Consider the following 22,840-nt stretch of genomic DNA (forward strand, 5'->3'; position numbering starts at 1 on the left):
ATGTGGGACAGTCTTCTTAAGTAGTCTTGCCTTTCATTGGACACACCTGCCAAACTAATTAGCACAGGTGTCTGCAATTGCTTACAGTGATATAAAGACCCCTGACACACATCACCATCAATGAGTTTAACTGACAAACAAAAAAATTCTTGCCTGATCACTCCTAAACACTTTTTGCATAATAATTTGGAACACAGTGTACATGTGCTTTTCCACAAAACGCCAGTGGTTCACGTAGTGAATCTTACAGTTCTAACTTGCCAACCGTGGTCTGTATGGAGTTGTTCAATAAAGGGGACCAAAATTAAGATAACATAGATGGGAGAGATCTCTATGAATATTAATCCCTAAGTATTTGATACCCTGTGAGGGCCAGCCAAAGGGAAAGTTGGACTGGATGGAATCCTGCATGGATTTGGGGAGGGAGACATTGAGGGCCTCAGACTTCGCTGCATTGATTTTAAAATTTGACCATGTAACAAAGTAATCTATTTCAGCCATAACAGCAGGGATGGATATCTGTGATTGATTGATACATACTAGGACATCATCAGCAAATGCAGAGCACTTGTACTCGGTGCCTCCCACCTCAATCCACCTAATATTGGGGTTATGGCGAATTGATGAGAGCAGGTGCTCCGTCACTAGGATGTATAAGAGAGGGGACAGAGGACATCCCTGCCTTGTCCCATTGGCGATTATGAAAGATGATGAAAATGTTCCATTTATCTTCAGCCTAGGTGACGTATTACGATACAGGGCCGTGATTTTGGCTATAAAAGGGTCCCCTAGACCCCTACCCCAAGCTTTTTAAGAGAATAATATATGGCATGCCAGGAGACTCTATGGAATCCAACGAGAGTATCTAATTACAAATTTTTAACTGCATCTGGCCCAGGAAATACTTTGTGCCTAGTAGCAGTGTCTGCTAGTCAGCGGATTATCCCAGCTGTTAAGCAAGCTACACCACCTGTAGTTTGGACACTTAATTTTTTCAAAGGAAATGCTTCGGGCCCCCGTGACACTCAGTGAAGAGCATCGGGAGGCACCCCAAGGCACAGGGGCTGGGACTGGCGGTAGGACGCCTTGCGGTGGACCGCCAAGCTCGATCCTTATAAAAGCTTTTTAACTGCAGCAGCTTTAGTGGACGCTACTGGAGCTGGAATTACGCGGCTGCTGGCATGAGACTTGCCCTCCAATAGATCCTTGTAAAAGGATTTAAAGTGTATTCATTCAAATTACAGAGACAGTTTAAATTAAAAAGATTAGACCTGCCTCCACCGCAGGGGGGCTCACTCGACCCACCAGCGGACAGGCACCAGTATTGTGAGAGGAGGGCTGGCCGTCAGGGTCCACCGCGTCTCTCGCACAAACCCGGCGACACGGAGGTCGCATGGGCAGGAACGGATTGGCCGTGTCGGCTTCGCACTTTTTTGGTTTTAGAAGGGCATGACATGCCTATATCTGTGTCTCCCCCTCCTTTTACTCCTCCACCTCTTTTCTTTTCGCATGACTATATGTACTTGTCACTTTTCGATGTGTCTTCTGAGCAGTTTGTCAGGTTTTGGACACCTTTGAAGGTGTTTTCTATGTGTTTTTGTTTGCCTGTCATTGATTTTAACAGTGTTCGTAGGTGCTCGACGAACAGTTCGGCGAACACACGGGTGTTCGACGAACGGAACCGAACTCGAACACTACGGGGGTTGCTCAACACTATTCTTTATAGGCCAATATTACTAATTAGACTCCATTCTTGCTGGTAGAATGGGGTCCTGAGCAGAGTATCCCCTTCATGATGTCCCAAATGGCCTTACAGGCAGGTGTTCTTCCTTTTTGTATTGTTTTCACTTGTAATTTACTTGACTTTCTTCTACCAAACAGGCAGAAAGAATCTCCCCCTTCCAAAACTGATGATGGTGACAATCAGTGTGTCACTGCTAAAAAGTGTGAGTCATCCTCGCCCTCATTGTCAGGTATGTGCAGATTTATAGACCATCCCATTATAGGCTATGATACAAAAGTGTAATGTGAATCTGCACATGAAGGCTCAGATAATGACTTACTTTATTCCCGCTGCCCCTGAGTATTCAATATTTTGTTTTGGTAAAATCCACCATACGGTTCCAGAGTTATTGGCAGTTTTATTTAGTGCTAATTTTTATGGTCTTTACAAGGGGGTGGTGCTAACAGGATTATCTGGGGGCGGGGGTGTCTTCAGCCTCTTCTTCAGTATTATAGTGTGGTAAAGACCATAAAAATGACCACTAAATAAAAAGGCCCCTGTCTGTGGAACTGTAAGGCGGTGTGCTCACTATGCGTTTGTAATCGTTTCCGCAGCGGCAATTCCGCTGCAGAAACGCTTAAAAACGCTTGGTACAAGGCCTGCCATGTTCCCCAATGATAATCCGCATGTGCTGTGCACATGCTACGGAAATTTCCGCTGCGGATTATCATTGCGGAAAAATCCACAGCACTACCAATTATTTTGCAGAAGTCCTGCGTTTTCACCGCCATTGACTTGCATTGGAACGCATGGAATCCGCATCACTGCATCTGTACATGCGGAATCCATGTGTTTCAATGTGCGGATGGTACTCGGGTCTGGAGAAGAGGAGACTCTCCTCCAGACCCCCCCTACCATAGAACCTGTAAAAAAAAAGAATAAAATAAAAAATAAATATTATACTTACCTTCTGATGGCCTCCGGTTCCTTGTCTCGGCTTGCCGGCAGCTCGCGGTAGACTAAAGGACCTGCGATGACGTCATTTAGTCATGTGACGGGTCATGCGACCAATGATGTTGGCTGGTCCTTAAATCTACCGCGAGCTGCCGGCAAGCCAAGACAAGGACTCCGTGGGCATCAGAAAGTAAGTATATTTATTTTTTACCATTCTTTCGGTCACACTATATAAATCCATGCCGGTTGCATGGATTTATATAGTGCGACCAAGTTGTCAAGCACTTTCCAAGTGATGCTAAAATCGCTTGGAAAGTGATTGACAACCCGCATGCGAAATCGCATGATCCGCATGTCCCTGGCAGGAGAAACGCATGTACAATCCGCATGTACAATCCGCATGTACAATCCGCATGTACAATCTGCATGTACAATCCGCATGTACAATCCGCATGTACAATCCGCATCCTTTTTTTGTGCCAGGGAGAATCAGAAACGCTCAGGAAAAAATCCGGAGCATTGCTGCATCGTGGGCACATAGCCTAAGGGGGATTTTAATAAAAACCAAAAACAGAGTCCTCAGGGGAGCAGGGGAATAAAGTAAGAGTGAATTCTGGACACTTAAGACCTGGTGATGAGTCTTCTTTAATCTTACGCTTAAGTGTTATCTGACGGATTATATAAAAACACTTTGGTTGCTGCAAGTAATGTCATGTTAATAAGGGAGACACCACATGGCCGCACACAGAAAAGCTACAAGTGCAGATTAACCAGTTTGAGTAACTCTATAAACATATAAAATTAATCTTTGAGGAGTTTATAATGAACATCTTTTTCTGACTTTTTATTAGAACCTCCAGTTCAGGAGAGAAAGAAATCTGCACTAAATCTGAGAAAACAGCAAAGAACAAATAAAGTGGAAGAGGGGGAAAGTAGTAGGCGAGGTAAGTGTGAGGATAATCTCCATGTTGTATGATGTCAGTGAGATAAGTCATGTGGAGCAGATGTCATCTGTCAGTGGTGGGATTGTCACATGTATGATGGCTGACAATGATCAAGCACCTCTGTATGGAGAAGATTCCTCTACCGGCTTCCCACAGAGACACCACAGTAGTGTCCTCTAATATGGAGTCCCATTACTTACATCGGTTTTACATCTTTTTTATAGGTTCTATCTTCCGCCGGATGATATCATCCTGCCGGCGTGGATTATCCAGGGCTGCTCGCACTATCAGACAAAGCTGCATTTTTGCCCACTGTCACCAGGGCACCAGAAACATCTCAAGGGCAGAAAACCCTCACATCTAGTGCCCTGAAGAAAGTACAGCACATCCACCATCAATGCTGTACCTGCGTGGAAAGAGTTGTACCATCTACTGTACCTGTGGCCGTCTGACCAGCAAGAAATATCTGCAAAAGTCAAAGGCCTCCAAGAACATCTTTTCAACCTTCCATGTAATTCTTAATTTAAAAAAAATAAATTGATTAATGTCCTTTTGAATTTAATTGAATATTACTGACATTTATGGCATATCAATGCTACACATGTTATATCCACCTCACGCTCTCCCTCTCCCCATTCATTGGGAACGCACGGGGTGAATGCTGGGTGTGACGCGGGGGGTGATCGCGCCCACAATCCAGCTGTCACGCCTCACTTGTCGTGATGTCAGCGCGGGGTCACGTGATGCCTGTGAGCGGCGCTATCCTTGGCTGCAACGTAAGCTAATTACAAAAATCCTTAGGGGCCCCGTGGGGATACATTGGGGGGGGGGGGGGTAATCTAAAGTACTGGACAACTTCTTTAAGAAACATTTTTTTCCTGTATAATGACTTAAACCAAAATTTTATTTTTATTAGCAAATAGGTAATTTCAGAGTAATTTATGAAGGAAGAAAGAACTGCCAAAAATTAGGGATTCTGATACATCCTGTATTAGAATAAAGGAGGGTCTCATACACATTCTGGTCAATTTGACATATAGTAGTACTTCTAGACTCATAAAGGCTATGCACTAAGTACAAATCCTGCCAAAAAATGCAAGTAGGGTCATCCATACACTATGGAAGGCACCAACTGTAGTGCCTCATTCAAATATTGTGAACAAAGTGTAGTTGTGGTACACCTACAATAGTGTTCAAACTAATAGCAGTGGGTTAAATAACATGAGTTAAGCACAAAACCTTTATACTAGTTTTTATTTCCATGCATTAGGAACACTGCACACTGTTTTCTAATTCTAAACATGAAGAGAAATGTATATAATTTTTAACTATTTTACAGAAAATAACAAAAAATGAACAATGGGCTGTTCTAAAAAAATAGCAGTGTCTGCATTTGTCTTTACAAACTCAAAATATGTACTCTATTTTAGGATTTAGCATTCCTGTGAATCATTAACCTAATACTTAGTTGTATACTCTGTTTTTTAGAACTGCTTCACATGTATGTTGCATAGAGTCAACCAACTTTTGGCCCCTGTCAACTGTTATTCCAGCCCAGGATGCTTTGACTACATCCCACAATTTTTTGGCTTTGCCTCAGATACAGTATTTTGATGTCACCCCACAAGTGTTCTATCGGATTAAGATCCGGGGATTGGGCTGGTCACTCCATAACCTATATTTTGTTGGGCTGGAACCAATAATTTGATCGTTTACTGGTGTGTTTAGGGCCGTTGTCTTGTTGAAACACCCATTTCAAGGGCATATCCTCTTCAGCATAAGGCAACATGACCTCTTCAAGTATTTTAATATATGCAAACTGGTCCATAATCTCTGGTATGCGGTAAACAGGTCCGGCACCATAGTAAGAGAAACGTGCCCATATCATGATGCTTGCTCCACCATGCTTCACTGTCTTCAGAGTGTACTGTGGCTTGAATGCAGAGTTTAGGGGTCATCTGACAAACTGTCTGTGGCCCTTGGACCCAAAAAGAACAATTTTACTTTCATCAGTCCACAAAATGTTTCTCCACTTCTCTTTAGGCCAGTTGATGTGTTCTTTGACAAATTGTATCCGCTTCAGTACATGTCTTTTTTTAACAGTGGGACTTCTTGCTAAGAGATTAGCTTCACATAGGCATCTTCTGTCACAGTACTCACAGGTAACTTGAGACTGTCTTTGATCATCCTGGAGCTGATCATTGGCTGAACCTTTTCCATTCTGGATATTCTTCGATCCATTAGAATGGTAGTCTTCTGTTTTTTTCCACGTCTCTCTGGTTTCACTTTCCATTTTAAAGCATTGGAGATTATTATAGCTGAACAGCCTATCATAGTCTGCACTTCTATATAAGTTTTACCCTCTCCAAACAACTTTTTAATCAAAGTACGCTGTTCTTCTGAACAATGTCTCGAATAACCCATATTTCTCAGGCTTTCAAGGAGAAATGCATGTACAACATGTGCTGGCTTCATCCTTAAATAAGGGCCACCTGATTCACACCTGTGTCTTCACAGAATGATTGACCTCTCTATTGAACTCCACACTGCTATTATTTTGAACACACCCCCTAACAATTAATTATTCAAATACACAGACTCAAAAACATGCAGATCATGAATGCGGAGTCTGTTGGTTTTCTTAGAATCTACTGCACCAACTGGTAAATTGTTTGACATGTGGTAATATAATCTAAACCAAAAACAGTGTTTAATCTGGTTAGTCATATTGGACTGCTATTATTTTGAATACTACTGTACATACTATGCACCTCCACTATGGCATCCATGCAGCAAAAAGGAGTCAAACAATTCTCCTGTGACTTTTCACACACAACACTAACAAGAATGGCAAATACCTGAAGTGAATCGACCAACGTTTGTGGTATCAGACGCCTCTTACGCTTTTTCTCTTCCTCCTTAATACCAGGCACACGTGATCACCCAGCCGCTGTAGGAAGCTGGCGGCTTGCGGCTAACACGTGTGCCCGCTATTAAAGATAATTAATATTCACTGCTCCCCACGTCCATAGTCCTGCCCACCTTTTGGCGCCGACTTAAGTGCAGAGAGGTGGGCAAGATTATGGGCGTGGGTAGCAGTGGGTATCGGGCGTACGTGTTAGCCACAGCGCCCGCTCCTGTCTCATGTGACCAGGTACATCTGGACTATAAGACGCACCTGTGGCGCCCCTGTGGGTTCAGTCGCCACAGAGGTACTGCATCTCACCCAGAGGTGGGGTCACTCTCAGGTAAGGATGGAGTACTACACCCACATCCAATACACTCCACTTCAGTAGGGAAGGGTGAGATTGCTCCTAAGGGAGAGCACAGTCCCTGGTCCCTAGCTGAAGGGTGGAACTAGGTAGAGGAGGTGGGTGGAGGAAGAAGTTCAGGGGAGCACAGACAGAAAGGGTATAAGAAGAAGGGGACCATCTAGAAGCAGTCAGTTGTGAGGAGACAGTACAGAGGAGATAGAGCTGAGAGCTGGAGCTCAGGAGGAGTGGAGAAAGGAGCATGGCCCAGTGAGAGAGGCCCAGGAGAAGGAGAGAGAAAGAAGAGAGGAGCAGTGAGAAGGGCTCCAGGAGGAACAGAGGGGATCTCAGGGGCACGGCGAGTGCGGAAGCCACTCGTGCGCCCGAATTCACGCTGACGTGGAAGGATCAGGCCGCAGAAGGGGACCGGCCCCTAACTAGTGGAGAACAACCAGGCTCAGCTAGACAACCGGAGGCTGCTGCATTTTCAAGGTGCTGCAGCCAACATCCACAATTACATCGCCGAAAAGGTGGACGCATAGGGTCCAGGGGACTGCACGTCGCCCGACACTGGCTTGGGACACTGCTTGTGAGGCGCAGGGCAGGAGGGCGAGAGCCAGCGCAGGAAGACGACCGGGAAAGCCATATAGAACGTGGTCCCGTTTAAATATTCTTGAGAAACTTGAGAGATTGCTGAATAGTGTTGAGCCACCCCCGTAGTGTTCGAGTTCGGTTCAGTTCGTCGAACACCCGTGTGTTCGCCAAACTGTTCGTCAAACTGTTCGTCGAACACCTTCGAACACCGTTAAAACCTATGGCAGGCAAACAAAAACACATAGAAACACATAGAAAACACCTTCAAAGGTGTCCAAAAGCTGACAAACTGCTCAGAAGACATAACTAACACATGGAAAAGTGACAAGTACATATAGTCATGCGAAAAGAAAAGAGGTGGAGGAGTAAAAGGAGGGGGAGACACAGATATAGGCATGTCATGCCCTTCTAAAATCCAAAAAGTGAGAAGCTGACACAGCCAGTTCGTTCCTGCCCATGCCACCTCCGGGTCGCCGGGTTTGTGCCAGAGCCGCGGTGGACCCTGACGGCCAGCCCCCCTCTCCCAATACTGGTGCCTGTCCGCTGGTGGGTCGAGCCCCCCCGCAGTGGGGGGGGGGTAACATCCGCAGAAGAAAGACCACCTTCCAGCCAAACTAAGATGTCGACTTCTTTTCGTGGACAATGTGATACAATCCCTTTCTTACGGACACGCCCATCGCTACAAATTCCAGATGAGGCACAAAAACAGCAGGTGCTTCAGCGGATATCAAGTGCTCCTTCAAGTGGGCTCTCCTCCACCTCAATTTTAACATCACAAATACTCCAGTCCTCAGAGGTGTCACCCCAATCGCACTTGCTTCCTCACAGCTCCCAAGTCTCCAGCTGCCCGTCTGAGTATGGGGTAACACAGATGGTTGAGTCTGCAGAGCTGTTTACTCATACTATAGCCTGGGAATCAGAGGTCGGCTCCAGAGCTTCTGTTAATCCAGACGAGGAAATGATCTGCACTGATGCCCAGAATATTTATAAGTCGGATCCAGGACCAGATGAAGAAGGTTCTGAGCATAAAGTAGACCCTCGTTCCCAAACTGTCACTCCTGTTGGTGGAGACAATGATGAAGACGATGATGAGACTCAAATACCTGATTGGAGCGACAACTTGACTTTTCGGTTAGGGCAGGAAGAGGTTGGCTTTGAGGACGACGGGTGTGATAACACACAGGGTGATGATGATGAGGTTGGAGATCCCACTTACTGTCAACCCACAGTCAGCCAGTCGATGAGGTCAACAGAGGAGGTGGAGGAGGATGTGACTAGCCCAGGGGATGGGGATGACTCGGTACCCGGGCCTTTGCCTGGCCTTGGGGATGTCGCGGTGGTTGGCTCCCTGGCCCGTACCCTGGGGTCACTCTTTAAAAGAGTGGATAATTGTTAATTTTATAAGAGTTCGTGACGCCACCTGTGGTATCTGGTGAGAAGCACCAGCGCTGCAGCAGTCCACTGAGACCCGTGATAAGGCAGCTCGATGGTATAGCTCCCCACAGGTGGAGCTAGGCCTCAGGGCAGCGTATGCAGGGGGAATGCAGGACAGGCGAGACCCAGCTGGGTCAGAGCAAGAACGGGAATGGACACGGTAGTCACTTCAGTACCTTTTACTGGAGGAAATTCAGGCACATCCCGGAGCACTGTAGGGTGAAGGGTGAATATCAGGATCCTCCCCAATGAGCGGGTGTAGGGCCTCCTGTTTCTTGCCTCTGCGTAGTAAGTTTCTGACCTGCCTGGAGCTAGGCCTAACTTTGTCTCTGTCCTGCGCTGTCTGACCTTGTGTTAGGGCCTTCTCTTGGAGTTCACGCTCCCACTATGCGGGGCCTAAGCGTCTCCTGGCTCTGCTACGTATCAGCACCTTAGCGATCCTGGGACTTGTAGTTCTCCAGGGATTCCGGTTATGCCTTACTGAATCTAGCTAGCAGGAGCCTCGTGCTCCACTGCTGAACTATTAACTGAGTTCTCTAGACTAGACTGAGCTCCACTGCAGACTGACCTCTCTTAGGCTTCTCTACTGCAGGAACTCTTCAGAGGAACTGAACTGCCTAGCTCCACCTTCCCTATTTATATCCCTAACGGGCTCCCTCTGCTGGTCTGAGGTGGAAGGTGGAGATGTGTGAATGTTTATGGGGGCCTCTTGTGGAGGATTCCATCAATACACTCTTCTAGGATCTGTGATACCAAGCACAGCGGGGCGTCACAGATGCTATTGACGACGAGGTTAGGTTGCGCCTTCCTGGACAGAGACGGAGTACTGGAAGCACGTCAACAACTGCATCCTCAACCACAACTCTGCCTCTGACCACAAGTCGTAGTGGCTCTTCAGGTCGCATGGGCTCTAAGCCTTGCATAGCCTGGGCATTTATTCAGAATGATAAGGATGACCCAACTCGTGTTATCTGTAATATTTGTCACCAAAAGCTAAGTAGAGGCCAAAAAATCCATAGTTTGAGTACTTCATGCATGTACCGTCACATGGATATGAAGCATAAGTTGCAGTGGGAAGCTCACTGTGCTACAATGCGGCCTAGCAGGCTGGGCCAATCACCGTCTGCCCCATCTTGTGCATCCACGGCCTCTTCATCGTCTGTGACTGGGGGGACAGCAGTCACACATGTTTTTGGACGCAGACCTGCCACCTCTTTACCTGCAACAGCCAGTGTGATTGGCAGGTCGTCAGTTCATTGGGAAGTGGAAACACCTGCTGGTGTTGAGCGCTCTCTGACATCGAGAGCACCACCTTTGGATCAAGGCAACCTAACATGTCCGCCTGCATCTTCCTCACAGACCGGCAGTTTGCCGGGGACACCCTACTCAACACCGTCTAAGCACAACAGCCAGCCCTCGGTCCCTCAGATGTGGAAAAGTAAAAGACCATTTCCTCCTAACCATGAGAAAGCTAAGAGGTTGAATTTCACCATCTGCAAGCTCTTGGCTACAGAAATGCTGCCTTTCCGCCTGGAGGACACAGTGGATTTTCGAGACCTTATGTCCGTCGCAGTGCCCCAGTACCAGATGCCCAGTCGGCACTACTTCTCAAAGAAAGGTGTGCCTGCGTTCCACCAGCATGTCGCACACAACATCACCGCTTCTTTGAGAAACTCTGTGTGTGACAGGGTGCATTTGACCAGAGACACTTGGACGAGTAGGCATGGACAGGGGCGTTACATGTCGCTGACTGGGCACTGGGTAACTATGGTGACAGCAGGACAAGGGGCTGCTGTCGAAGTCTTACCGTCCCCACGAGTTGTGCGTCAATCCTCTTTATCTCAAAGTTCCTCCAATGCTTCTGCCTCCTCAACCTCCTCTCGGTCCTCCACCTGCACCCAAAGCCTGTCTGGTAATGCCACCTGCTTTCTAACTGCGCAGAAGGAATCCTGCACACCTCCTTACTATGCTGGCAGCAGGGCTTTAAGGCATCAGTGTTTACATTGAAATGTCTGGGAAATGTGAGTCACACAGCTGAGGAGTTGTGGTCAGCTCTGGAGACCCAGTTTCATGAATAGTTGTCTCCACTGGACAAGCAACCAGGGAAGGCCGTGTGCGACAATGCTGCAAACCTGGGTGCGGCCCTTCGCCAGGGCAATGTCACACACGTGCTTTGTATGGCTCACGAGTTGAACCTGGTTGTCCATAAATTGTTAGCCCACTATCCCGGACTAGATGGCCTTCTGCAGAGGGCACGGTCGCTGTGTGCTCACTTCCGCCGTTCGCATCCCGCAGCTCAACGACTTACATCTCTACAGAAGTCGTTGGGCCTGCCAGTTCACCGGCTGAAATGCGATGTGCCGACACGGTGAAATTCAACTCTGACCATGTTGCAGCGACTGTGGCAGCACCGACAAGCCCTGGTGCAATACCTTCTGACGTATAGCCTGGGCCAACGAGATCCAGAGGTGGGGCAAATCACGCTGCAGGAGTGGTCTCAGATCAGGGACCTATGAAGTTGACGCGCCCCCTGGGCTGTGGGATACCCTGAGCCGGGCCGGTAGACGTTGGGGGTTGTAGTCACTGTGGCGGTGACCTGGTCCGTGATCCAGGGCGGTCAATCCAAGGGTAATTTGTATATATGGGTTTTATAATGTCCGACTACGCCACCTCTGGAGTGGAGCAAAAGGGGCCGCCGCTGCGGAACAGTCCTCTGAAGCTGGTGGTTTTGCAGCAATGGTATTATTACTCACCACAGGATGAGTGTAGCTTCAGGGCAGTGTGGGTGGATGATGGTGGTTGTAGTGCAGGGAGTCAGTAATGAACACAGAGTCCGTGTGATGCAGTCCCAAGATCTTTACTCACAGTTGTTGCAGTCCAGATTACAGGTACCAGAGCAATCTCACCCGTCGTGCTGTGCGTACTCAGTGAGGGGCTCAGTCCACCCACAGATAGCTCCGGAGTACTTAGCAGGACCCCCTTTTGTGTGTCCTTTCTCTGGCCTTCTCCCTGCACCTCACACCCAGTGACACTTCTATCCGGTATCATCGGGCCTTGGCGGGCGACTTGTGTTCCGTCCCCTGGGTCCTATGTGGCTACCTTCTTAGTGAGACTGGTGTGGACTTTTACCTGCAGTACATGAAATGCTGCAGCCTCCAGTTTCTAGTTGAGCCTTGCTGTTTCTCCGCTAGTTGAGGGACCGGTTCCCCTTATCTGGCCTGACCCCTCTACCTCCTGGTAGCAGCAGGAGTACGGGTGGCCTTCTGCACGGCCCATAGCCCTAGGGTCCCTTCGGTTCCTGGAGCCTTCCTGCTCCCACTCCTCTCTTCTCTCCTTCAGTCCTGTGCCTCCCAGGCTAGGCCCGCCTCGGGAGCAGAGCTCATGCCGAGCCTCTGCTCCTGTCACTTTTCCTCCTCTGACTGGCTTGCTCTTTCTAAGATGACTTCCTATTTATACTCTCCCTGTCATGTGCTCCGCTAAGCTGCTCCCCTAAGCACCCACTACATAGGACCCTCCCACCAGCTAGGGACCTGGGACTGTGCTCTCCCTTAGGAGCAATCTCGCTCTACCCCCACTGCGGGTATGTGTTGGATGCAGGTGCTAGGGTCCCGAGCCATATGCCTTCCTTACCTGAGGGTGAGATACCACACCTCTGGGTGAGATGCAGTAACTCTGTGGCGACTGAACCCTCAGGGGCGCCACACACCCTTCTGCACAGTTTTGAAATGGCGACGAAGATGTTTAGTGCTGACGACGATGCCATTATCAGCATGACTATTCCGGTGATTTACATGCTGGAGCACACAAACAGAATTCAGAGTCAGGTGGTGGGACAAGAGGAGGTGGAGGAAGTAGAGGAGGAGTCGTATGCGGAAGGGATAACATCTCCAAGGTCCAGACGGTCGGCAGCACCAAGGCGGCAGGCATGGGAGGGTGGGGGAGAGGGATTAACCAGGGCTCATGGTAGCAGCCAAACTGTTGAAGAAGGTGCAGGAGCCGAGGAAGAAGTGGAGGACGAACTGGCGATGGGCATGGAAGACTCATCAGATGAGGGAGACCTTGATCACATTTCTGTTGTGCGAGGTTGGGGGGAGAGGGCAGAGGAAGGAAGCATGATTCTTACCTCGCTACCAAAACAACAAGGACTTGGTCCTCCTGGATGCGCAAGACACATGAGTGCCTTCTTGCTGCACTACCTGCAACATGACCCTCAGATTGTCAGAATTCAAAGTAATCCCGACTACTGGGTTGCCACACTGTTAGATCCCCGGTACAAAAGTAAATTTGCCGAAATAATTCCTGCCATAAAAAGGGATTGACGCATGCAGGAGTATCTGCAGACGCTGTTGCAGAATCTTACATGTGCTTTTCCACAAAACACTAGTGGTGCACGTAGTGAATCTCACAGTTCTAACTTGCCAACCGTGGGACTGTTGAGTCTTCATCACTCAAACCGTAACAGTAACACAGTATCTGCTGGTAACAGCAATTTTGTGGAATCGTTTCACCACTTTTTTAGACCATCCTTTGCAAGGCCACAGGAGACAAGAAGTCTGACACATAGTCAATGCCTAGAGAGGATAGTGCAGGAGTATCTCCAAGTGAACATCGAAGCCGTGACTGTGTCACTGGACCCTTGCTCATTTTGGTATTCCAATCTGGAAAAATGGCCGGAGCTCGGCACTCACGCCTTGGAGATCTTGTCATGCCTTGCAGCCAGTGTTCTCTCTGAACGTGTGTTCAGCGCTGCTGGTGGTGTGCTGACAGATAAGCGCACACGTCTGTCCACTGAGAATGTAGACAGACTCACGTTCATAAAGATGAACAAATCATGGATTCGCAAGGACTTTTCTACCCCTGTGTTATCCTTGGGAGACTAAAACCTTGAGGATTTGGTAAAATCACCTCACCAACCGTTTTAAGCAACTGTGGGGCAATTGATGCCACTTAACCCTAGAACGCATGACCATAAAAATCTAAACTTTCATATACCTGGGGCCTTTTAGGCCCGTGTGCAAATAACATGGAATAACTCAAACTCAAATGACAAACAACTATATACATGAAGAATACCTAGAGTTTCAAAATTCTAACTAAAGTAATCTTGCAGAAAATAGAAAACAATTAACAGGGCGGGCCTGTGAGGCCCCAGGTATGCGTTCTAGGGTTAAGTGGTGTCTGTGCCACAATTTTGGGAAAAAATGGAGACTCTTTTTGGAGTCCCCTTGCTGTGTCTTACGTGACGTTGGCATCGTCAATTCCAGGTGGGTTGGGTCGCTCCCCCCCCTTTTAACTGTAAGAAACTACATACACTATGGCTTGGGGTAACACAGATGGTTGAGTCTGAAGAGCTGTTTACTCAGATGTCTGCTCCAAATCTTCAGTGTCTGCTAGTCAGCGTAGAATTTTTAACTGCATCTAGCCTAGGCAATACTTTGGGCGTAGTAGCCCAGCTGCGAAGCAAGCTGCACCGCCTGTGTATCTAATAAGAATTTTTAAATGCATCTAGCCTAGGCAGACTGTGGGGACCCCCAACCAAACCCAGACGCTCAGCCCCCCTACCGCCCCCCTTTCCTTGACAATACAATAATGTAACTCTTACAACTGGATGGGTGAGGATCGGTCACAGCTTTATTAACTCTTTATACTCATTCCATTAGAAAGGCATTTTATTTCTAAAATAATTCAGCTTATTGCAGCATGCCCTGGGTCTCCACTCCGGCAAGTTGGCCAACAAGTGTAACTCTCCAACATGTCCTTTCTATTTCCAGGCCACGGAGCATCCTGCGTACTCGTATGCAGGACTCTGACCCCCACCCATCACTCTTAACGCTTGTTCCACTCCGTCCTGGAGTCCTGACAGGAATATGTCCAGTACAATATCCATTAAGTGAACAATGTCGGGCCGTATGAGGCCTGCTTTATCTCCTTCCAGTTGTCGGTGTCGTACCACTACACCGCCTCTGTCTCTTCTAAATTTTGCCATCCGAATACTTATTACCCGCCTTGTCCGTTCGATGGCCGTGATGTCTCGCGCACCTTGCCATACCGCTATCGGCACAATCTCTGACCATACTATAGCTAGTTTTGTGAAAAATTCTCTGAAGCGCTCAGTGTCTAGTTTCATTATTGCCATTAGTTATGCGCTTTTGTGATGAACTAGGTTGTTTCCCCCCAGCCTGTATAACTAAGATGAGCGGACATCTTGCCTCTCTCCCTACCTTGATTACCTCCACTAGTACCTGTGGCCATAGCAGGCCTCTAATACCTCTCTAGTTGAAATATGTGTTATGAAACTCTAATTTCCTCCCGCCTGGGCAGACTTTCGCCCTTTTTTCTGCCCAATACATATACGAGTGGCCTATCACCCACACTGTTGGCTTAGCGTCACCTATAAAAGAAACAAAACACGTTAGGATAACAAGTCCGGTCTTATGTATCTTGCCAAACACGTGGATCGCCATCTCCCTATCCTCTGAACTTCCGTTTCTGACAGTCCTGCTCTTGCTGCTTCCGTGGCCGCGCCTATGCGGAATGAGTGTGTCCCGTAATCTTTGGGGTGGTTCCCTGCCGATGTTATGCATTTATTAAATATAGCTTGGAACTGGTATCTTGATAATGGCATTCCATCAATGTGTGATAGGAAGAAATTACTTTGTGATCTGATGGTTAGATATGTTTTTACTATTGTTACCCGACTCAGTGTACCGTTTGTGGGTTGTAGAAGTACCCAAGTGCCCCTGCCCACTGGAACCGTTTTCTATTTGTGTATGCGTAGACGTATTGCATTATTGGCTATGACTACGTCCTGGTGTAATAAGCCTCCACTGGTGGTAATTTTGGATTGAGGGACTAATTCGCTTATGCATAGCGCCCCGAAGAAGGCGATCACAAATGCAGTAGACAGTAGTGTTGTTTCAAATTGTGAGTGTCATGTTAATGGTGTTAGGGATATGATATGAGAAATCAGTTTTAGTGACACGGGACGGGACGTCTAAACTCCTGACTTGGCTGACCCCTTTTCCACCCTTTTATGGATTGTCTGATGATGAACCTTTGTCACATCTCCCCAATTCAGTAGTTGGAAGTGAAATTCTACTCCGGTCACACACCGCTGCGCTGACGCCCCTGATATGCCCCTCATAATTAGCTGGTGGAGAAATTCTATGGTGACTTGTGATCTGGCTTGTTCACATTGGTCAACCCGTCTGCCTGCTACTAGTCGTGTCCACTCTTCCCATGCCTTACCGTATGCTTGCCACGACGACGGGGAAACTGACGCTCTGATTAATGGCATCAACTATTCGCCACTAGATCCCATAGGGAAGGTGGGCAACTGTTGCCCGATGGGTGGGCGTTGTGGAAGAGCTCTGTGAAAATTTGCCAATTGAATTGTTATAAAGCGTTAGCAGCACCTTTAGACCCCTCAGCATAGTGGCTAGCGCGGACCCATACATTGTGTTTTAGGCACAGGAATGCTAGCCTGGGTAGTAGGCCTAGCACTGGGAGAGACGATGATGCCATCTTATTAATGCAGTGCGCTAGGCTGGTGTTTTTTGTTATGAAGCGTATCTTTTTGTAAGCCAGGCGCGCGCCCCATATTTCTATTGCTACCACTATTGGGAAGAAAAATTATTTTCAGGGCTAGATGCAGCTAAAAATTATTATTAGTTTAAAAGCTGGTGGAGCTTGGTATAGATGGCCTAATACAATGAGTCCCACACACTGCTAGAAGGCCAAATATTTTTTCAGAGGTAGATGCAGAAAAAAAATTATTTTGAATTTGCAACCTGATGGAGGTCAGTATAGATGGAGTAATAGAGAAAGTCCCACACACTGCTAGAAGGCCAAATATTTTTTCAGAGCTAGATGCAGACAAAAAAATTATTTTGAATTTGCAACCTGATGGAGTCAGTATAGATGGACTAATAGAACAAGTCCCACACACTGCTAGAAGGCCAAATATTTTTTCAGAGCTAGATGCAGATAAAAATTATTTTTAATTTGCAACCTGATGGAGGTCAGTATAGATGGAGTAATAGAGAAAGTCCCACACACTGCTAGAAGGCCAAATATTTTTTCAAAGCTAGATGCAGATAAAAATTATTTTTTATTTGCAACCTGATGGAGGTCAGTATAGATGGACTAATAGAGAAAGTCCCACACACTGCTAGAAGGCCAAATATTTTTTCAGAGCTAGATGCAGACAAAAAATTATTTTGAATTTGCAACCTGATGGAGGTCAGTATAGATGGACTAATAGAACAAGTCCCACACACTGCTAGAAGGCCAAATATTTTTTCAGAGCTAGATGCAGATAAAAATTATTTTTAATTTGCAACCTGATGGAGGTCAGTATAGTATAGATGGAGTAATAGAGAAAGTCCCACACACTGCTAGAAGGCCAAATATTTTTCAGAGCTAGATGCAGACAAAAAATTATTTTGAATTTGCAACCTGATGGAGGTTAGTATAGATGGACTAATAGAGAAAGTCCCACACACAGCTAGAAGCCAAAATATTTTTTCAGAGCTAGATGCAGATAAAAATTATTTTTAACTTGCAACCTGATGGAGGTCAGTATAGTATAGATGGAGTAATAGAGAAAGTCCCACACACTGCTAGAAGGCCAAATATTTTTTCAAAGCTAGATGCAGATAAAAAATTATTTTTCATTTGCAACCTGATGGAGGTCAGTATAGATGGACTAATAGAGAAAGTCCCACACACTGCAAGAAGGCCAAATATTTTTTCAGAGCTAGATGCAGACAAAAAATTATTTTGAATTTGCAACCTGATGAAGGTCAGTATAGATGGAGTAATAGAGAAAGTCCCACACACTGCTAGAAGGCCAAATATTTTTTCAGAGCTAGATGCAGATAAAAATTATTTTGAATTTGCAACCTGATGGAGGTCAGTATAGATGGACTAATAGAGAAAGTCCCACACACTGCTAGAAGGCCAAATATTTTTTCAGCGCTAGATGCAGATAAAAATTATTTTTAATTTGCAACCTGATGGAGGTCAGTATAGATGGACTAAGAGAGAAAGTCCCACACACTGCTAGAAGGCCAAATATTTTTTCAGAGCTAGATGCAGATAAAAATTATTTTTAATTTGCAACCTGATGGAGGTCAGTATAGATGGACTAAGAGAGAAAGTCCCACACACTGCTAGAAGGCCAAATATTTTTTCAGAGCTAGATGCAGACAAAAAATTATTTTTAATTTGCAATCTGATGGAGGTCAGTATAGATGGACTAATAGAACAAGTCCCACACACTGCTAGAAGGCCAAATATTTTTTCAGAGCTAGATGTGAAGCACCCTGAGGATTCGGCTGCTACAGGGGTATTGCACCTCAAGCCAGAGGTGTGGTATTCCACTCCCGGGTAAGGATGGAGTGTGGAACTGAGCTCAGTTAGCTGCATACACTACATACATCCCATTTCCGAGGGACAGACCGATGGTACTCCCACTAGGTATATGTGCAGGTACGACAGTATCTGTTCCTGGCTGGAGTGGGAGGGGGGTGGAACATCCCAGTAGTGTAGGGGCAGATAGGGGGAGCAGTCTGGGTAATGCTAGGAGCTCATTGGGTGCTGGTCACCTGAGCTCACACATAGAGGGAGTATATAAGGTGGGAACCATCTTAGATCAGGGTCAGTCTTCTGTAGAGGGTTAGTGAGTCCTGAGAGAGGTCCAGGAGCGCCTGCAGAGAGAAGAGAGAGGAGAAGAGAAGGACCCAGAGGGGGAGAAGAAGGAACCCCAAGAACCTAGTATACAACCAAAAGGGTGAAGGGTTGGCACGCAAGGGAACCGGATCCCAAATTAGTGGAGGAGAGAAACAACCCTCAGCTAAGAACCGGAGGCTGCGACATTACATGTGGAGCAGCCCCTCACTAAGTCCACTAAGAAGGCACACCAGGTATAGGGTCAGGGAACCCCGAAGAGGTGCACCCACCAAGAGGCCCGAGGGAGCCGGATATAAGTGGACCCCTGGTGAGAAAGGCCAGTAGAGAGAACAGTCAGAAAGGGAGCTCAGGACCACGCTCCAGAATTGCTTGGGGGTTGGCCGAGTCCAGGACCTGGTGGACGCAGCACGGCTCGGGCGGTCACTCAAGGCCAGAGTGACCAACAGAACAGCAGTAAGTAAAAACCCTGAACTGCACAGCCCGACTCTGAGTCTTCTTACCATCCACACTGCACCACCACTACCACCATCCTCTACACCTGACCCCCTGAGGCTATACCCCTCCCGTTGGGGGTTATACTACCCGAAGCTGCACCCATACCACCAGCCTCAGCGGACCCTGCTGCAGCGGCGGCCGTATTGACCGCAAATCAACGGGTGGCGTAGTCGACACAAAGAACAACTAATAACATCTGTAAAGACTGCCACACACTGAGCTTGACACCCTGGGCACGGACCGGGTCACCGCCACTCGGAGACTACAACCCCCATCTGATCCGGCTCCGGGTATCCCCCAAACAGCACTGGCCCAGGGGGTGCGTCAACTTTGGCGTAGTCGGCAGGATAACGTGCCCGCAACAACCGGGTACTGCGTTCCTGAAGAAAAGTTCACCGTTACCTCAAAAAGAAGTCTCCCGCCGGTTCCGGAGGGTCCCCGCCAACGGACCCCATCACAGGTCGTTTCCCGCCGGTTGTCCGCCATTTGCAGCTTTTTCCCGCCATCCATGGAGTTTCCCGCCACTGGGAGACGATTCCCGCCATTTCCAAAGATTTCCCGCCTTGGAAGAGCGGACGCCATTATGGGCGTGCCAGAGGGTGGCAAAAGGCCACCTCCCATCGTGGGCCAGGTCGAAGAATGGCGCCAAAAGCGGAAACCGCGCCCACCAACAGAGACTGTGATGCTGGAAGTGTCCATCAGCGTGAGAGAACTGCCCCTGGAACTGACAATCACTAAGTTGCCCCGGGACCACCCTCAATGTGGGCGGAGACAGAACAGAGGAGCGAAGATGGGTGCAGCCTGGAGGAGTCTGGAGAGAGCGCACCCGGAGACAAGAAGTCTGGAGAGGAGTCCAGAGAAAGCGTACCCGGAGATGGAGGGAGAGACAGGCAGCACCGACCCAGTGGTCAGGAGCCTGCTGCAAGCAACAACCCCACTAGGCTTAGTGGAGATCCTAGCACAGCTCCCCCGAGACCGGGAGTGTGCACAGACCACGCTGGAGGGCCTCGCACGGAGGATGGCCCAGGTGCAGCAAGACACGCTGACGGAGTGGAGCCGTGAGATGGCCCAGCAGACCGGAACCCGTCAGCGGAGCACGCCGCCCGAGACGAGGAGACAGACCGCCTCTGAGGATGGCGCAGGAGGAATGAAGGCAGGAGACGGCGCCGAGAAGGGAGCTGAACGGACGGAGGCAGGTAAAGGGGACGTCTCTACCCCGAGCCGAGAAACCGAGTACCTGTCCCAGCTCCCCGTCGCAGAGCCCGAAATTCCCCCTGCCGTGCCCGTCGCTGCATCGTCACCGTGCCAGACTAGGCCTCAAGCAGAAGCCGCGGCCGCGACCCCTGTGACGTCACGCGCCTCAACCCTGAGCGCGGCAAAGCAGGAAACACCACCGGCCTGGTCGCAAGGTCTAGTACCCCCGGGCGCCGCAGTACCAACAGCGCCCTTTACCTCCACTGAGCCACCGGCCTGGTCGCTGGGCCAAGTAACCCCGGGCGCCGCCGTCTTCACAGTGCCCTTTACGTTCAGGGTACCCCAGGCCTGGTCGCAAGGCCTGGCGAACCCGGGCGCCGCTTCCACCACCGCGCCCTCAACATCTAGAGTACCGCACCTGGGTGAAGACTTGTTTGCCCAGCACACTTGCCCGGATGGGCAGCCCTTTATATGGCCACCGGAGTACTATCAGCTGGAACTCCAAAAAGCAAGGCCCCTGTGCGAGCCCCTGATTCCGGCTCCGAAGCCCGTTAAGAGGACCCCGCTCCCGCTGGAAGAAGCGCAGTTCGAGTGGGACCCCACCGGAGGAGACCTCATGGGGTTCACTCAAGAAACGCGGGCAGCCGCAGCTGAACGTGCGGAGTGCTGCCGGCAGCAGTTAGAGGTCTTCGACCGGGAGAGGAGAGAGAGGCGGGTCCGAGAGCAGCGGCTGCAGGAACAGAGCACAGAGCAGAAGAGCCGGACCAGGAGGAACCCCCGTGCAGCTCATGGTCCCCGTACCATCGGGACTGTGATTAAATTCAACCTGCAGCATGGGTGGGGCTTCATAAGAGACCATCATACCCCCGGCGACGTCTTTGTAACCCGCAGAGACGTAGAAAGCCATCTGCCGGAGGGACACAGAGGTCGTGACCTGTATGTAGGGGACGAGGTCACATTCACCCGGCACAAATGTGCCAAAGGACCCTACGCCCTCCATGTACATCGCCTGACGGAGGAGGAGCTGCGGTGTGAGGAGGAGCAAGAGGACCCGGACGGGTCTGAAGACAAAGAAGGAGCAGGAGGACGCCGTCATTAAAGTACGGTAAAGAGACTGTACATAGTTACCCGTCGGGGTACAGTGAACTGTTGCTGCTTTAAATATGTCCCCGTTGGGACAAGAGTGAATTGTTCCAGTGTGTCCCATCTCCCCACAGGCTGAGGACTGTGAACAGCCATCCCTATTCCCCACTGGCCGAGGACTGAGAGCGGCCATATTTCCCCTTGTACATAGTTGCGCTTTCTAAGGCGCCCCCTACTGGTTTTATAGGAAAGCCGTGTTTTTCTACCAGAGACTGTCGCACTTTACCCGGTCACAAGTCGCACCGTGGCCGAAGGAACAAGAATGTTATTTATGAAAAGTTTTATATGACAGGTTTATTGCTGATGATATATATATAATGTTTTATATGTTTATGTTGTTATGAAAATTTGTATGTTGTGGATGTTTTGTTTTCTTACAGCCCGAGGACGTGCTGTGATTTACCAGGGGGAAATGTAGCACCCTGAGGATTCGGCTGCTACAGGGGTATTGCACCTCAAGCCAGAGGTGTGGTATTCCACTCCCGGGTAAGGATGGAGTGTGGAACTGAGCTCAGTTAGCTGCATACACTACATACATCCCATTTCCGAGGGACAGACCGATGGTACTCCCACTAGGTATATGTGCAGGTACGACAGTGTCTGTTCCTGGCTGGAGTGGGAGGGGGGTGGAACATCCCAGTAGTGTAGGGGCAGATAGGGGGAGCAGTCTGGGTAATGCTAGGAGCTCATTGGGTGCTGGTCACCTGAGCTCACACATAGAGGGAGTATATAAGGTGGGAACCATCTTAGATCAGGGTCAGTCTTCTGTAGAGGGTTAGTGAGTCCTGAGAGAGGTCCAGGAGCGCCTGCAGAGAGAAGAGAGAGGAGAAGAGAAGGACCCAGAGGGGGAGAAGAAGGAACCCCAAGAACCTAGTATACAACCAGAAGGGTGAAGGGTTGGCACGCAAGGGAACCGGATCCCAAATTAGTGGAGGAGAGAAACAACCCTCAGCTAAGAACCGGAGGCTGCGACATTACATGTGGAGCAGCCCCTCACTAAGTCCACTAAGAAGGCACACCAGGTATAGGGTCAGGGAACCCCGAAGAGGTGCACCCACCAAGAGGCCCGAGGGAGCCGGATATAAGTGGACCCCTGGTGAGAAAGGCCAGTAGAGAGGACAGTCAGAAAGGGAGCTCAGGACCACGCTCCAGAATTGCTTGGGGGTTGGCCGAGTCCAGGACCTGGTGGACGCAGCACGGCTCGGGCGGTCACTCAAGGCCAGAGTGACCAACAGAACAGCAGTAAGTAAAAACCCTGAACTGCACAGCCCGACTCTGAGTCTTCTTACCATCCACACTGCACCACCACTACCACCATCCTCTACACCTGACCCCCTGAGGCTATACCCCTCCCGTTGGGGGTTATACTACCCGAAGCTGCACCCATACCACCAGCCTCAGCGGACCCTGCTGCA

At 48.8% G+C, this 22,840-nt stretch overlaps 1 long non-coding RNA gene across 1 annotated transcript; it reads left to right on the plus strand.

Moving 5' to 3' along the window:
* The first annotated feature begins 1,897 nt into the window (after window positions 1–1,897).
* LOC141156582 (uncharacterized) lies at window positions 1,898–3,966 on the plus strand. The gene is made up of 3 exons (XR_012247687.1): window positions 1,898–1,973; window positions 3,529–3,621; window positions 3,846–3,966. It is a non-coding gene; the product is annotated as an uncharacterized lncRNA (long non-coding RNA).
* The last annotated feature ends 18,874 nt before the right edge of the window (window positions 3,967–22,840 follow it).

This window comes from Phyllobates terribilis, unplaced genomic scaffold (assembly GCF_046119375.1).
Source record: "Phyllobates terribilis strain yellow unplaced genomic scaffold, ASM4611937v1 Scaffold_8__6_contigs__length_399053987, whole genome shotgun sequence".
NCBI lineage: Eukaryota > Metazoa > Chordata > Amphibia > Anura > Dendrobatidae > Phyllobates > Phyllobates terribilis.